Below are 13,825 nucleotides of genomic sequence, written 5' to 3'. Positions count from 1 at the left end.
CATCTTTTGAGGATTACTTTAGGTTCTGTTCTTTGTGTTTTTGTTTTTGTTTATTTAAAGCAGGTATTTAAAATAGTTTTTAAAAATTCTTATATGTTGAATGAAAATTTAATTGATTTAGAAAACAGTTTTCAAAACAAAAAGTGAGAGGAAAATAAAATATGCCTATGTTTTAGATTTAATTTGGATTAGCATGTAACATGTACTACAGAGAGTTTTATGTTAATCACATTTAGAAATGTTGTGTATAACATTACCTAATTTAAGTCTATATAATAAAAGGTAAAAGAAAAAGTTGAAATTTTGATTGGTTTATATCCTCTATTTAACTTTTTCTAATCTAAAAAAATAGTCCATAAAGCATTGAAATTAAAAAGATATAAATAGGAAAAAAAAAAGCATTTTATGATTATTTTGGTCAGAGGAACTTGGATCGAAATGTCAAATCTCAACACCTCAAGAGTAATACATCTAACACTTTTATACTTCAAATCCTTGCACTACTATTTATTATTCTAACCTCTAATCTTTAATTTTTAATTTCTTTCTTCATGAATGAAATTCATTAAATAAAAAGTGAAGTTTATAAAAATCTTGTGATTTTTAATAAACTTTAATTAATAGATATTAAAAAAAATACAATAGATATTATATTTGTATGATTTTTATTCATGTATATTTCACGTTCAAGTACACTTTTTTTGCAGCTTTCAAGTTTATTTTGTTAGATACAAAACTGTATATATTCTCCATAGATTATGTTCACGAGGACAATTTAGTAGTAAAATTCAAGTGAATCTTGCAAAAGAAAATACAAAATAGTTATATTGATGAATAATAGTCTAATCTATTACATATTAAGAAAAAAATACTACCAAAATTACTACATTACCTATTTTATTTTATTGACACATGTTATAAAAAATAGTTTTTTTTTTGTTTCTGGTACAAAAGGACGCGGATTCAAATCCTACAAAAGTCAACTTGTTTATGTTTTTCATTTATTTATGATTTCAACTATAATATTAATCATAAATAATATTATTATTTGTAATACTTTTATAAGTATTAGTATTTTTAATTATTAATAATATTATTATTATAATATTATCTATAGTGATAGTAGTAAAATTATAACAAATATTAGTATTATTATAATAATAACAATAATTGTTAATTATTATATGTTACTATTATATATTATTACTAATAGTATTATTAACATTATTAGTAGTAAAGTTATTACTCTTATTCGTAATATATAATATTATTACTATTATATATTTTTGTTAGTAATTACGTCTCAACTTTTATTAGATTATGATAAATTATTTTTTTGTCTTAAACTTAAAAAAAATAGGTATATTAATAAATATATGATTAGTTTAAAATTTCAATCCAACATTTCATTGTTGATGTTCATACCCATTCAAATTTGAAGAATTTGTCGATCATTATTGAATTATGTCAATCGTTGACAAAAACAAACAAATTAAAGATATTTTACTTGATTGATTGTCTAATTCATTTTATTTAACTCTTAATGTTTCATTTTCTACAACGAAGATTATCAAAACAAAATTCGGAATAAGATGAAAGATGAATTTCTTGAACACAATATGGTTATTTACATTCAAAAAGGAATAACTGGAGATTTTTATTTTGAATAAATTATTGATGAGTTCAAAATTTTTACTATAATTATTTTGGTTCCTCCAAAATTATTGGTCAAGATCCGTCACAGGTTATTATTATCAACTATAATTAATAATCTCAAGATTCGACTAACCAGCTCTAGTACCAATTGTTAGATTTGATGCATCAATCTTTCACAACCAAGAGGGGGTGAATTGGTTTCTCAAACTTTGGATTTGTTCTTACACTTGAAAAACAATTTTTATGAAATCTTTACCCAATTGACAAAAGGAGTTTAAGAATGCATATTGTTTAACCTTTATACTTAGCAAAAATTAAAAGAGAATGAAAAGAAAGCACAAGAGACAATAAGATTTATATTGGTTCGTATGAGTCAGTTGTTGTCTGGACGTACCTAGTTGACTAGGTTATTTGGCTAATCAACTAGATTATGACAAACCTCAAGTTCATGTTCCAGACCTAATCTAGCTGACTAGATTAGTATTCTAGTCAACTAGTGAGACAACAAAACAACAATTTTAACTGTCACACACATACCAGACATGGCCTAATGATCTAATCAACTAAGTGTGAGGCTTTTAACACATTCAGCATGACACATATCATGTTCACATACATACATATATATATATATATATATATATATATATATGTATGTATATATATATATATATATATATATGTCTTGTTTGAATTCCAACACTTTTATGCTATCATTTTTCCTATGGACATCATAAAAAACAACATAGATTTAACTTTGAAAAATAGGAACAACACAACCTTTATCAGATTTGTTTATCAACTAAATGTCGCACTTGCACCATTATTAGTTTTCACACACCACCCATTGTAGTGATAAAAGAAGGAAAAATGTAAAAATTGGTGTTGTATTTTATTTACTTAGACACATTTTTTACTTTTATACATAAGATTACTTGGAAGGAATCAATAAAGGATTCATTTCTCTCATTCTTGAACTACGTGTGAGACACTACATCATTTTTTACTTTAGACCACACTGAACTAGCCCACGTGTATAAAAGTGTTGCCTAAACATAGAAATGACCACAAATATATAAGTGTGGCTTAAAAGCACTAAAGGCCACATTTTATAAATTGTTGGTTATTTAGGCAATATTTTTTTAAAAATTGCCCATAGAAAATGTGGGCAAAACAATAAAATTGTGGCCTCTTTTGTGTTGTTTCCTTATCAGTTATACTATACACTATGAATCTCATTCATACCTATAGATTAGGTAACGCTGGCATGACAACAACTAGAAAACCATTGCGTAAAATAGGAATAAGCCACAATTGTTTTTATTGTTGCTTATATAGTGAGTTTTGTTTATCTTAAACCTAGAGAGCATACAAAAAGTGTCTATTTTTTTAAGCAATATGGTAGAAAATGTTGATAATTATAGGCAACAGTTGTTAAAATGTGGATAGTTTAGACCACATTTTTAAAATTGTGATAATTTAACTTTAAATATTTTTAAATTACCATCATATGACCTAATTAAATTATTGTAAGATGGATCAATTTGTTGTGGTGGAAGGTAGTTGGGCTAAGTCACAATCAAATCATGATATTTTGGTTGCTACAATCTTAAGAAGAAAGAGTTGTACTTTAACTATCAATTATAACTTTTGGCTTAATGGTAAACACTCAATTCATCAATTAGTATCAAAGGCAAGGTCACGAGTTCGAAAGAATACACAACATTTTAAGTTGTGTTACTGAATTTCAAAAGAAAGAACATATATGATTATTAGTCTTATTTCTTTATTTAAAACTAGAGAAAGAATGTATATGACTATTTGTCTTATTTCTTTATTTAAAACTGATTAATGAGTATCAGTTTTATATCCTTACCAATAGAGACGAGGGAGCTCTCAACAGATACTAAACAGTCAAGTTCATCATAGACTATTCAATGAACAACACAACCCCTCACAAGTTCATCATAGACTATTCAATGAACAATCCAACCCTTCATGAACCATTCATCAGAAACTTAATATGTATTATCCATAATTTAACAACGTGCAATATAATTGAAATTAACAAATAATATAATTTACTGGTTAAAGTTAATCCATAATCATTATATAATAAAATTATATAAATATAACATCATAATAAATATGTGATCCCAAAGATGGTTCATGGATTTTTATATGCTAAAATAGATGTAATAAAAATGACATCATTGATAAATTTACATCTCATGAAAATCATAATAATATAAAGTGTAAATTTCAGACTCTCACTAATACATCAAAAGACTTAACCACACTCATATGAGTTACATGATTTTGAAAAACTCCAATAGATAAGTCTTTCGTCAATGGATCTACTAACATAAGTTTTGTAGTATTATGCTCAATCCGAGTTTGAAAACCTAAAACTTTCTCTCTAACCAACAAAAATTTTATATCAAAATGCTTTAAGCAATTAGAACTTTTGTTGTTTTTCAGAGAAATGCATAGCAGCAGTATTGTTACCATATATCACAATTGACCTATAAATTCAACAATTTGAAAGCCAAAAATCAAAATTTTTAAGTCACACAACTTGACAAGTAGCTTCATAACAATCAACATACTTTGCCTCCATGGTAGGAGTAGTTGTAAGAGTTTATTTAACACTCTTTCAAGAAATAGCTTCTCCTACCATCATAAAACCAAATTCGAAAGTAGATTTTCGATCGTCAGGGCAACTAGCAAAATTAGAATCAAAATAATCAATGACCTGAAGTTTATCATACTTCTTATTGGTCAACATATGTTATAGGTCAACATGTGGTCCTTGGTTCCTTGCAAATATCTAAAGACCTTTCTAACAACTTTCCAATGACTCAAACTTGTGTCGGTTAAGTATCTCTCTAAAGCATTAACAACAAAAGTAATATCAGGACAATTACAAACTTGAGCATACATTAATTAAACTACCGATAATAGAAGCATATGGGACTTTTTCCATTTCAAATCTTTCATTAGCATTTTTTAGAACATTGAGATTTAGAGAGTTTGCCATCTTTTTAAACAAGTGCAACACATGGGGAGCAAGAATGCATGTTAAATCATTTGAGAACTTTATCAATATATCCACTTTGAGACAATCCAAGAATGTCACAGGACCTACCAAAAAAAAATCTAAATGCCTAGAACAATAGAGGCATCACCAAGGTCCATCATATCAAAGTGGCTATTTTAACATAAATTTTGTCTCAGTCTAAAGTTCAACACTACTTCTAGCAAGAAAAATATCATCAACAAAAGACTGTGAATATATCTATCAAATAATTTGCATACAAAGTTCAATTGTTCAAAATTTCTTCAAGTAAATATACTGATATGAGGAATTTTCCTTTATGATCAAATTTCAAATACCATTGTCTAGAAGATTGTTTCAGTCATAAATAAACTTCTTCAACCTGCAAATTAAATGTTATTTGCCTTTTCTGACAAAGCCATCATGTTGAACCATCATGGTGTATTTTGACACCATCAAACACTATTTGAGTGTTCTCATTTCTCACAAGAAGCTCTATGGACAGTAGTGGACTAAGGTGTAGGAGCTGGAGGCTCTTCCTCTCCTAAAGAAAAGCCCATATTGGTAATTGTCGAATACAAATCCAAAGATTCTCTCATGTCCTCAAAATTTGTCTCATTCAAAGTTTTGACTGAAGTCAATTGCATAGTATCATAACATTAAAGAAACATTTAATATGAACAATTATTATGCAATAAAATTTAAATGTTTCTTAATACACAGCCAAACATACCTATAATACCAAAATTCACATTCACTATTATTCTGCCTAAGGGTCTCAAATCATAATCAATAATAAATATAATTAAGAAACAAAATACAATGCACAACTCATGTCATCAAACAAATCTGTACCGATAGGATACAAAGACAAATAATTGAAGTAAGATAAAATGAAACTATATTGTATCAAGAAATAAATAAAATACATTAACGACAAAATACCGATAGGATATGATTAAAATTAATGTAATAAAAATTACTTAACAAAATAATTAAATTATCTCATGCACACCAAATTTTCATACATATACTCACGATAGATGAGTTCACAATTATATAAAATTATATACTCATGCTTAATACAATATAATAAAATTATATTATGCATAAACAACACGTTAATTAAACACATAAAACATATAAACATTTATGTAAATAAAGGTCAATTTTTTTAATTCAAGTATAAACATATTACCAGGGAGGTACACCAAAGTAACACGTCATCAAAATAATAAGAACTTGTAAAAAAATCAGACAAAAAAAATCAAGTTTACAATTTATAAAATTAAGTTTTATTCATGAAATAATTAAAATTAAATTATTTAATGAACACAATTTCATACAACTCTACCCATGATAGGTGAATTCAGAATCATATAAAATTATATTATTCATGCTTAAAAAATATAATAAAATTATATTATGCATGAAATAATTAAATTTAAATACCTACAAGTATTCTAACAAAAATTATAAAAAAAAATATCTCGGTGATTTACAAAGTAGAATGACGTGATTTTCCAACCACATGATTGTCACGTTATGTAGTGGTCAAAACCCTAAAACAATTTTAGCAATAATCGATCCAAAAGTGAAGAAAAAGAAATTTGCGATGAAATATGTTCAATTATCTCAAAATATAGAACCAAAAGCATAAAAAAATTGATAGGATATTCCTAGTACATTCACTAATAAAACCCCTTTATCAATTTTTGAATCAAAATAAGAAATTTTACATCCCAAATTCGAACAGAGGAAGAAGGAGCAATTCCATACACACAATATGTGTATCGTTCAGAATAATAAAATCCTTAATTATTCTATGCAAAAAATAGTGAATAGTTATGAGATTAATATGATACATATTCTGAAATTTGAACAACTATAATTTGTATATTAAAAGGCTCTAATATCAATTGTTGGAATATTCATATCAATAACAATACAATGAATAACCTAAGATACAATATTTAGAATACTCATATCAATAACAATACAATGAATAACCGAAGGTACAATATATAGTATATTCAAGTATATGTTTAAAAAGAATTATGTACCTGGAATCAACGAAGGATCCATCTCTCTTATTCTTAAACTTAAACTGCGTGTGAGAGGATACTGCTCTCTAAAGGTATGTCAAAAGACTGAATCTGAAAACAAAGAACATATCTGACTATTTGTACTATTTCTTTATTTAAAACTTATTAATGAGATATCAATTTTATATACTTATTAGTAAAGATCAAGAACCTATCATCATGTTACTGAATAGTCAAGTTCATCATAGATCATTCACTGAACAATCCAACCCATCACGGATCATTCATTCAAAACTCAATATGTATTATTCATAAATTAATAACAATGTGCAACATAATTAATATTAATAAATAATATAATTTATTGGTTAATGTTAATTCATAATAATTATATAATAAAATATAACACAATATTGATATGATGGGACAATCCTAATTGTTTATATTATAACAAATAATATTATATTTTTATGTATTAACTTTTCATATAATGTGTGATTAGAAAATAATACAATCTACCAAGGTTAGAGTCATTAGACTATTTAGAAGATCATCTGATCAACTATATATGTACATTAAGCAATCTTTACAAGATACATTAAGAAACAAAAATCCTAATGAAATTGTTAGATTGACTACTACTAGCAGAGTTGACTCACATCTTTTAGGTTGTGTTTGTATATGTGGTTGGTACTATTAATGCTGATATGCGATGAAGGATGTGCAAAGATGCTTCCCGTTTTGTTCTATTGATTTGCAAAGATTTGAATGAATGAATTTGCGAGAGCAAGCTTTTATCCTTTTGCTCACCATTTAGCACATATGGAAGGATGAACTGTCGAGGAACTACACAATGACAAAAGTAACCTTCACTTTATTTTAAAATCAATTGTGCAAAGTTGAATCATACCCCAAACTTCTCTCTTTGTTCTTAAACATCTCCCACCATCGACAATCACACCAAATCTCCAATCATACCCACCGCAAAGGTAATTATCACTTACATACTATAATAATACTAAAAATAATAATAATAATATTTTTTAATTTATAAAAATGATTTTCTTTTCTTATATATAAATAATTAGTTATTATTTTTTTATTATATATTTATTATTATTATAATAATATTTTTTTTAATTTTAATTTTATTTTAACATAATTTTTACTATTTTTATTTAACTTTATATCACATTTATCCTCAAGAATAAATGATAATTATCTAATTTTACTATTAAAACATTTGTTTTAATTTATTATAACTATCACATCATATATAAACTTTCATAAATCGTTCCTTCAAATCCTTTCGTAAACCTTTCCTTCAAATCCTTTCATCCATCCTTTCAAATTCTTTAATCTAAACAACACCACAATCGATTCTTTATCTCCTCAAATTCATTCACTCATTCTCTCTCAAATCCTCTCCACAATCCAAACACTATGTTAAAGAAGATACTATATAACAATACACCCAATAATCAAAGGACTTTTAGACGTGTATGTTGAGAATGAGCATGTTAGTACAAGAAAAATCTTAAGAAAAAGAAAGTTGTAATAACATAAATATGTGGAAATATCACCTTGTTTATTCATGTATCTCAAACTAGTATATATACAGATGTATGAATACATTTTCATTAATTCCTACCTACAAATCTGCATAAGAATATTGACTCCATAAATAGATTACATGATTCGTGGCATATCACATAATCACATAATTGCCTAATATATCAGCAATCAATGATAAAAATAATCAGCCCAAGATATTAGCTAACATGTAATTCACACAATACTTTAAGTGTGATGCCAAGAATGTCAACTTAAAACCAACCTTCTAGAAAGCTCTAACAAAACGATCAATAATTAACATGTCATTTGTCAATAATCACTCTTAAGGCCTAAAAATATATTAGTCATTATAAGGAAATAAAACTAATGGATGATAAATATTCTTGAATGCAAAATTGATACATGATCTTGAGTGTAAATTTGTATAGACAATAGCTAAAGTGAAACATTGTCTTACTAAACAATGGCTAAGAGAAATCAATCTTTATAAATTCTTTGCTTATTTGAATCTAATTCAACAAGGAGTATTTTAAATTCATATAATCTCTTTAAAAGTAGTATCACTACTAAAAAAACTCATATTACATGCTAATTAAAATTCTTAGAAAAAATGGCAAAAATATTTTTTTTCTAACAAATTATTTTAACAAATTTGCAAGAAAAATATTATGTAATATGAAAATTCTAGTAGTGTATACTTCAAAATCTTATAAATAACTTAGTGTTAAATACTTGTATTATTTATTTAAGAGACAAAGAACGTACTCAAGAGTAATTTTGTGAGTTATAAGTGATAATAAAAATACTTTTATAATAATTAGATTATAATAAAACCTTTCAAGAATTTCTTAAAAGAAAAAATGATGTATTTTAGTTTCACTGTATCTATATAAAATAAGGTGTTCATTATATAATGGCTTAATTACTCGGATCATACCCATTTTGGTTCGAAAATTTCAAAATGGTACCTACTTTGAACTTTGTCTCAATTTAGTACCCAATTTTGATTATTGCATCAATGTAGTACCCTCCGTTAAGTCTTCACAAACGTCGTTAACTACCTTGCCACGTGTCAGCCTTTAGATTTTTTAATTTTTTTTAATTTTTTTTAATTTTTTAATTTAAAAAGAAAATTGCCACGTGTCAAATCCTTGATGACACGTGGCAAGGTATCGTCACGTGGCGAGGTACTTGCCAAGTGTCATTGTCTTCATTTAAACTTAGTCCCCATATATATCTATTTGTTTCAATTTAGTACTTATTTGTTTCAATTTAGTACCCAATTTATTTGTTTGAATTTTATTCAAATATTTTTTTTAAATGGAAAAATATTGTATCTCTTTTAAGACAAAATTTATTATTTATATAAATGTTATATTGATATTTGTTACTAAAAATGAGTTATAAAATTAAGTATTGAAATTTATATTAAAGTTAATGATAAAAGTCATGAATAACATATTTGTAAGTCATTTTTAATAACAAATATAAATATAATATTTATATAAATAATAAATTTGGTCTTAAGGGAGACACAATATTTCTCTATTTTGTAAAAAAATATTCAGACAAAATTGAAACAAATAAATTGAGTACTAAATTGAAACCAATAAACATATATGGGTACTAAATTGAAACAAATAGACACATGTGGAAACTAAGTTGAAATGAAGACAATGACACTTGCTAGGTATCTTGCCACGTGGCGATACTTTGCCACGTGTCACATCAAGGATTTGACACGTGGTAATTTTTTTTTAAATTAAAAAAAATTAAAAAAATTAAAAAATTAAAAAAAAATTAAAAAATGCAGAGGCTGACACATGACAAGGTAGTTAACGCCGTTTCTGAAGACTTACCACTTCTCTTACCAATATAAATATAGAGAAATGATACAATGACACGTTTTTCTTACCACTTCTCTTACCACCTGATGTGGCGTGAGATATTTAATTTTCATTTTTTTTAATTTAATTGAAAAATAAAATGACAATGTAGAAGCTTAGAGTATGCACTCGTGCATGTTGGACACTTACCATTCATCACAGAACCCTCCTCTCTTTTCATTTTGATTTTTCAAAAAATCTCTCTCCTCTGAACCAACTCTTCCCCAAACCCCCCCCAGAAAACCCTCCCCGCACACACCTCTCCTCCACCGTGAAAATTCATCACGGACCCCTCTCTCCTTTGAATGTTGAAACTCCAAACCCGTTTATGTTCTTCGAAAAACCCTATCCCATTTTAATCTTCAAACTATTCCCCCTATCCCAAATCCCTCTGAACCAACTATTCCCCATACCTCTGAACCAACTGTTCCCGAACACACCTCTCCTTTCATTGTTGAATCCCCCAACCCGTATCAGTTCTTCGAAATAGTTAAAAAAACATGTTACAACGGTTGCGAACCACAAGCTAAAATACCAATGAAATAGTTAAAAAAAACATGTTAGAAAACATCAAGATATGAACTTAATTAACTATAATAAATAAATGGAAAATGATTAGTTGACTACTTTTTCTTACGACTTCTCTTGCCACCGAAGAAAAATACTAACCTGCAACATTTTTAAACTTATCTTGCAACTCAAGCGCAATTATGATGTAACCCATCAAGGAGTTTTTGCATAAAATAAGTTGACAGATATTGGAAGTGCATAACAACACACAAATCTCTCCCCTACTCAAAGGGTGGACTTCAATTGTGCACACAAATACCAGACCCCATCCCATTTATTATAAACCAAGTGTAAGTTCCTTTGGGAAAAAATAGTCTGCAACATTCTTAAATTTGTCTATAACCCAAAAGCAATTAAGGTGTAACCCACGAAGGAGTTTTTGTACAGGGAAAAATTGATAGATTTTGGAAATGCATGACAACACACAATTTTCTCCTTTCCTAAAAGGTTGGACACCAGCTGCGCACACCAATACAAGACTCCATCCTACTTTCTCTAAACCATGTGTAAGTTCATTTAGGGAAAAACTAGCCTGCAACATATTTAAACTTATGTTGCAATCCAAGAATAATTAAGGTGTAACCTACGAAGGAGTTTTTGCACAAAATAAAATTGACAGATTTTGAAAGTGCATTACAACACACATTTTGTTTCCCTTTGTAAAAGGGTGGATCCCAACTGTGCATACCAATACTAGACCCCATTCCACCTCTTCTAAACCAAGTGCAAGTTCATTTAAGGAAAAACTAGTCTGCAACATTTTTAAATTTATCTTGCAACCCAAGACCAATTAAGGTATAACCCACAAAGGAGTTTTTGCACAAAGTAAAATTGACAGATTTTGGAAGTGCATAAGAACACATAATTTTCTCCCTTACTAAAAGGGTGGACCCGAGCCATGCACACAAATACCAAACCCCATCTCATTTCTTCAAAACTGGGTGTAAGTTCATTTGGGGAAAATTTACCTTCCAACATTTTTAAATTTATCTTGCAACCTAACAACAATTAAGGTGTAACCCACGAGAGAGCTTTTCACAAATTAAAATTCACAGATTTTGGAATTGCATAAGAACACACAATTCTCCCCCTTACTAAAAGGTTGGACCCCAACTATGCAAACCAAGATCAGACCCCATCCCAATTCTTCTAAACCAGGTGTAAGTTCATTTGGGAAAAACTAGCCTACAACATTTTTAAATTTATCTTGCAACCTAAGAGCAATTAAGGTGTAACCCACCAAAGAGCTTTTGCACAAATTAAAATTGAAAGATTTTGGAATTACATAAGAACACACAATTCTCCCCCTTACTAAAAGGTTGGACCCCAACATTGCACACCAATACCAGATAGAATTGGGATTTTCTAGAAAGCCAAATAGAATTGGTTTATGGTTTTTCGAAGAACTAATACGGGTTGGGGGATTCAATAATGAAAGGAGAGGTGTGTCTGGGAAGGGTTTTCTGGGGACGTTTTGGGAACAGTTGGTTCAGAGGGATTTGGGATAGGGGGAACAGTTTGAAGATTAAAATGGGATAGGGTTTTTCGAAGAACAAAAACGGGTTTGGGGTTTCAACATTCAAAGGAGAGAGGGGTCTGTGATGAATTTTCACGGTGGAGGAGAGGTGTGTGCGGGAAGGGTTTTCTGGGGAGGTTTGGGGAAGAGTTGGTTCAGAGGAGAGAGATTTTTTGAAAAATCAAAATGAAAAGAGAGAAGGGTTCTGTGATGAATGGTAAGTGTCCAACACGCGCGAGTGCATACTCTAAGCTTCTGCATTGTCATTTCATTTTTCAATTAAATTAAAAAAAATTAAAAATTAAATATCTCACGCCACATCAGGTGGTAAGAGAAGTGATAAGAACAAGGTGTCATTGTATCATTTCTCATAAATATACGTATATTTAATAAATTTAAATATGTTTTTAGCCATCATCAAATAAAATGAATGAGTTTTGATCGTGATCCTTATAACTTTTTTCTTTATTTTTAGTGCTTGTAAATTTAAAAATTACTTTTTTTTATTGTTAATATTACATGATATTAGTTAATATATGAACAAAAGGTCAAATAATCATTCTAAGTGACACATACTAATGTTAATGTTGTGACAGAATTCCAATATTTAACATCTTAAGAGTATTCTTAAAATTTATAAATTAAATGTTATTTTTTTAAATGAATATTAGAGATTAAGGAAAGTGATTTTGAAAATTTGAAGAGATAAAAATCAATGAAACATATTTTACAGGAATCAAAACTAAAGTTTACATACTTTATGAAGATTATAAATAGATATTTCAAATCTAATGGAAGGAGAAACAATTTCTCTTTATAGAAACAAAAAATTAAAACTTTTTAATTTTAATAAACAAAAACTATATTTAAGTCTATTTAACATTTTTACAATAGTTTCATTAAATACAATCCTATATGATTCTTTCTCTTTTCCCAACATTTTAAAAAACTATTAAACTAGAAATTAATATCATTCACAATAATATAATTATGGTTTTCACATATTTAAATTATTAAATACAAATCTTTTGTTATATAACTTGTTTCGGGTAAAACGAGACGAAATTTTTCTTATACAATTTGTTTCTCTCACTTAATGATATTCTTTTTCTTGTTAAGATGTCTTGTTCGTTCAAGACTAATCGGTGGTACTTGTTAAAGATACTCTGATACTTGTTAAATATTTACTACAACAAAATTTGTTTTAGACAATAACATAAAATTGTGAATTAAACCACAAAAGTCGTGAGCTAAAATTTAGACAATAACTTTTTAGACTTAGTTTAGGAGAGCATAACTGTAGGTAAATAGGTCACGATTTTCAGTATGACAACAATTTTAAAATCGTTGCTTAAAATCCTCATAAAAAACAATAATTTTGATGTATGTGTTCTTCAAAACTTCATAATTTCAAAATTCTGAGCTCTTGGCATTTTCAATCTAAAATTAAAGGGAAGGAAGAAATTCAAAATTTTGCATTTTTGGAATTAGTTTTGCATTTTCAGTCAAAAAAGGAGGG

This window comes from Vigna unguiculata, chromosome 1 (assembly GCF_004118075.2).
Source record: "Vigna unguiculata cultivar IT97K-499-35 chromosome 1, ASM411807v1, whole genome shotgun sequence".
NCBI lineage: Eukaryota > Viridiplantae > Streptophyta > Magnoliopsida > Fabales > Fabaceae > Vigna > Vigna unguiculata.
The sequence above is the reverse complement of the archived record's forward strand: the minus strand, read 5'-3'. Positions refer to the sequence as shown.